Genomic DNA, 5,918 nt, shown 5'->3' with positions numbered 1-5,918 from the left:
TCCTTGGATATCTAAAGCACTTTTGCGTTCAATCAACAGAAAAAATAATTTATATTATAATTCCAAACTTAAAGGCACTCTTCAGGCTAAAGCTAAATACACCACATATAAGAATACTTTAACCAAAACAATACGTTTGGCAAAGAAAAGATATTTTACTGATCAAATAATTCTGTATAAACACGACATTCAAAATACATGGAAAGTTCTTAAACAAGCTATGAATTTATCCAATAACAAGTCCGATATAACTGAAATAAGGTCTAACGGTGATATTATTGGAGATCCTGATGATATAGCTAATATTTTTAATGACTATTTTTCATCTATAGGAACTAACCTAGCTACAGACATCCCCCCTTCAACAAACCACTTTTATGATTACCTAGGTACACCTAATTCTAGTTCAATATTTTTCACTCCCGTAGTGAAAAAAGATATTACTGATATTGTATCTAATTTGAATAATAAAAAAAGTCCTGGTTATGATGATGTCAATAACTTTATTTTAAAAGGTATAATATCTGAAATTGTCGATCCTTTGACATATATTTTTAACATTTCTCTAACCTCCGGTCAAGTCCCTGATCGCATGAAAATTGCCAAGGTCATTCCATTATACAAAAAGGGTGACAAGTTAAGTGTCAGTAATTATCGCCCAATTTCTTTATTATCATCCTTGTCAAAAATTTTAGAAAAAGTGGTTTATAGCAAAACAATTGATTTTTTAAAATCTCACAATATTTTTTCTAATTTTCAGTTTGGATTTAGAGAAAAACACAACACAGAACATGCATTACTGAATTTCGTTGATAAAGTGGCTCACGCTTTTGATAATTGCTCACATCTAGTCGGCATTTTTCTGGACTTCTCCAAGGCCTTCGACACCATTAACCATGATATCTTATTACATAAACTTTCTCATTATGGTGTGCGCGGGAAGGCCTTGGAGTGGTTCAGAAGCTACTTATCCGACAGACGTCAATTTGTATCTTTGAATGGTCATGCATCCAATATGCAGTACATTAATTGTGGAGTCCCGCAAGGCAGTCTGTTAGGCCCTTTATTATTTATTATTTATATTAATGACTTTTGTAAATCATCTGATATCCTTTCGTTCATTCTTTTTGCAGACGATTCTAATATATTTTATTCCCATAAAAATCCATATACCTTAGTAAATACAATTAATAATGAACTTTTAAAAGTCACACAATGGATAAGATCCAACAAATTGTCTCTTAATTTACTTAAAACTAAATATATGCTATTTAGCAATTCCATTGATACACTTCCCATGGACATTGTTTTAGACGAAACTAATTTAGAAAGTGTCACATTCATTAAATTTCTCGGTGTTACCGTTGATAATAAGCTTTCCTGGAAATACCACATAGATTGTATATGTAAGATTATTTCGCGAAATATTGGCATTATCAATAAACTGAAATATCATTTTTCGTCGTCATCACTTTTAATGCTATATTCTTCCCTGATCTTGCCTTACTTGAATTATGGGATACTTGCCTGGGGCAGCACCCATCAAACCATTTTAGATAGACTGTTATTACTGCAAAAGAAGTCCCTTCGTGTTATTCATAATTCAGCTTTTCGTTCACACACTGACCCACTATTTTTTGATAGCAAATTGCTGAAGATAAGCGACCTATATTTATTTCATTTAGGACAATTTATGTTTAATTTTGACAAAAACACACTTCCGCGTGTATTTGATTCTATGTTTCCTCTTAATCGGTCTTTTCATAATTACCCTACTCGGCAATCTGACGAATTTCATTTACCCCGTTTTAGAACTTTATTAGCAAAGAGTACATTTATGTTCGATGGCCCTAGATTTTGGAACTCCCTCGACAATAACATAAAAAACAGCCCTTCCATATATTCTTTTAAAAGAAAACTTAAAAACGTTTTACTTAAATCCTACCGAGGTCTTCAGTTCTAATTCCCGCTCGTTATCATCTCCTCTCAGACTTAAAGTTATTTTTGTTAGTCTATCATTTTGTTTTATCCTCTCTTTTCGGTCGAAATTTGTCCTGATTCTATTTTACGTTTATTTCTCCTTTTGTCGTCCTGTTTTTTTTTTTTTTTTTTTTTTTCTATTATTTTTTCGTTTTGTCTTGTTCTGTGAGTTATCCTGTTCTTTTTAATCTATTCAGTAAATCTCCGTAGGCAAATAGCAACCATTGCGTCTCTCTCTCTCCCTCTCTCCTCTATTCTCTTTCTTTAGGGGGATTCACATTATACAAGCTATGCTTTTTAGTGAATCCCCCATTTCCACAGATACTTTTTTTTTCTATCCTAACTATATATTATTTGTCTATAAAATATTTTGTATTATATTTTTATATGTTAGTTATGATTATTATTAATGTATTGTAAATATTTGTTATAATCTATGAAAATGATTTGTATCAATATTTGTTATTTCTGTTGGAAATAAAACTGAATCTAAAAATCTAAAAAAAAATCTAATGTAATTTGGTCGAAAAAAAATTGTTGATATTTCAAATTACTCGGGAAGATATCGTGTTAATATATGAAAATAAATTGTTTGGTTTTTGTGGTACAAATAATAATGCGCTTAACAGTACTATATCATGATCATATTAAGAAATGAGTTACCTATTTAATAATAATTCATTTAACACAATTATGTCAGAACGATAAAACGATATTATGAAATGGAAAAAAATATATTATTTACGACAAATCTCAGAGAAATTAAAAATTTCGATAGAAATGGTTTAGAGTCACTTTATTAAACACGGAGCACTGTTTTCTTTGTGGATAAATCTTCTCTGAATATTGTCTTTATCTATTGTATATTGAATAGTTAATATTTCAATATTTATATGCGTGTACATGTTAAAAGTGTTACGTACATAATTTTTATATATTTAACTTCTTTTTTCACTGTCTTGTATGAAATATTTTGTATAATAATGTAATGTAGAAGATTTTTTAAAATAAAGAACACTGTGGAAGGAGAAAAGAAAGGGAACAAAATCACCCCAAAAATCGGGATTTTGATGAGAAAGAAAGCATTTCGAGGCCGTATAATGCCTGAAATTCGAAAAAAAAATACCCCATTTTCAGTTGGATATTTGTCTCACCTGCATAGCAGAGCGAGACCATAAGCACCGCTTATCCGACGGCTGCGGCGGCAGCTAAAACATAGAAATCCTTACCGAAGGTTAAGTTTTTGAAAATGATATCACAACTTAGAAAGTATAGACGCAGTTCATGAAACTTGGACATAAAGGTAAATCAACTATTATTGAACATCCTGCCTGAGTTTCAGGTCACGTAACCAAGGCCAAAGGTCCATTTCCATTTATTGAATGTAGGATGAAAGAGCAATGGAGTTTACTCACAGACATTCGTGCCATGGTTAAGATAGAATCCCGGACTTTCACGTATCTTAGACCACTCAACCACTATGTGTTGCATGTGTAAAGTTAATGGTCGTTGTTGGTCTTCTAATAATGTATTTGATTTGTATTACTTTATATTACTTTGTATTATGTTTTGAATGGAAATGGAATAAAGAATAGAATCGCACAGATACGCCTGAAGTAAAATTGAAAGAGGGATGGCGGGTGGTTTAGCGATATGGCACAATACAGACAGATACGAAAACCGAGTGGTTGGTTAATGACAGGCACGACACTGACAAGGATTATTACTCACGAATCACAGATGGGTTACTTCGACGGTACAACAGTGACAACAACTAATACTCACCTGGCACTTGCACAACGATGCCACAAGGTAGATAACAGATATTGCAGACTTCTATGAACACTAAATAACGGACCACGGCGCCGAGTGGGGAGCTTCTGGGATGTGTTCACTCGATGGCGTCTCGGGGTCTTCTCTCTACGGTGTCTACGCTGGATCTCTTCTCTTTGGTGTCTACGCTGGATCTCCTAGCACCAGCTTGTGTACGTGCTGTGCAACGCACACACGTACGTAGCAGGCGTAGGAGCATATAAAGGCTCCTCCAATCAGGAGTGCACCTCGCCTACACACAGCACACACGGACTTAATACATACATGAACATAGATCAATACATAGACTTATAGTTATACACATATTAATACATATAGGGTACTGCATGTACATGGCCCAATTACTACATTCCTCCCGGTTCCATCAGAATGCGACATATATTGTGCAATCTCAATAGATATAAACAGATACGAAGGAACCTGACAGAAGAATGTAATATATGCCTATATGATTAAAACTGATTAAATACATGACACCAATAAAATACCTCAGATACCGTACATAAAAAGTGTGATCTGAGCTGGACATAGAATTATTCAATAACAATTGTTCATTTAGAAAAAGATTGCTGGTCCAGCAAAATTAAATATCTCATTACTTGAGACCAGCAAATATATACTTACATGGAGGAGCAAGAACAAGTAAATGGTAAGTATTCATCTGGCCAGGCGGGCCCAGTCTGGTCTATGTATTGACATAAAGAATATCTTCTTATTTCGTGTAAGTCTGAAAGAAGATGTTCAGCCTTGCCCCAGCAATTTACATAAAAGATTCCTTAAGTTGAGCTGTTAGTCTGTTCTTTACATAAGTTGTACATTTGGCTGGAGCTCTGTTACCAATTAATATAGGCCTGTACAATGTGACCTTTACAAATATGATATATAATTGGTAATATGCTTGAGCTCTTAAAAAATATGTACGTAATGACTAATGTAATGATACTTCAACCAGATCTAGTGCAAATAAATATAACAACCTGAGCTTGACATACATACACAGTATCTTCCCTTGAGAAAAAACTACTGCTATTTCAACATCCTGTATGACAATATTTCCAGGGTTGTTTATAAAGACTTTGCAAACAAGGTAAAGGATATATGGTTGAAATATCTATATCTTTGTACAAATGTGATAAAAGAACTATCTATTGCATAACCAGTGTTTGCACCTCAAGAGGTAAAAGCTATAAAAAATAAGAGGTGTGCCTTCACCTTCTTGTGTCCATGAAATGAATTATAATGCCTAACACAAATTTCAATTGCAGGACTTTCAGCAACTGATCAAGGAGATACTACTCCATTCTTGGGGCGGTGGCCAGGGAGGAAGGAGCCATGGACAAGATAAATGGAATTGGCCATTACTTAAACTACAGACATATCTCTGGTTGCACCAGAGGGGATAACTGAGGAATTCAAAGATGGACAGCTTAGGAGGGGTACTTCCCCAAAGCAATTGCTCAAGATATCTCTGCCCATGCTTGGCATCCTCAGTAGAGGCTCGACTGTCCTCTGACACAGTTACAAAGCTTACATTATCTACACCTACGGTATTTACAGTATCATCACTTGCACATGTAGTATGTACAGTTACATCATCTACACATGTGATATTAACAGTTACATCTTCTACACTTAAAATACCTACATGTTTTACTGCTAAACGTTCTGGACAGTTCCTCTTAAAGTGCCCAGATCTGTTACATGCAAAACAAACATCACGACAAGACACATTGGATTCAGTGTCTTCTGTCGAAGGAAAACCTGTGTGCCTATTCAGCTCTGGGACAACAGTTACCGATCCCTGGACTGAGGACTGGAAGGACTTCATCTGTGCCCCTAGAGCAGATTGAATATTATCGACCTTCTCCAGATTGGGCACTCGATCCTCCAGACTGTCCTGACAGGACTGCTGAGCATCAGAGGCATGCCCGGAAATGCCCACACAGTTATTTCTGAGATCCTCCTCGACAGTATCGTAAGACCTTTGTCTTGCATATTCTAGCCGATGCTGAAACCACCGAACTAAATCAATGGCATGATCAAGATTTCGAGGACGTGATTGGATAGCGCATTTCCCCGCTTCTTGATCTAATGAACCCTGACAA

Source organism: Lytechinus variegatus, chromosome 14 (assembly GCF_018143015.1).
Source record: "Lytechinus variegatus isolate NC3 chromosome 14, Lvar_3.0, whole genome shotgun sequence".
Classification (NCBI taxonomy): domain Eukaryota; kingdom Metazoa; phylum Echinodermata; class Echinoidea; order Temnopleuroida; family Toxopneustidae; genus Lytechinus; species Lytechinus variegatus.
This window is presented reverse-complemented; position numbering follows the sequence as displayed.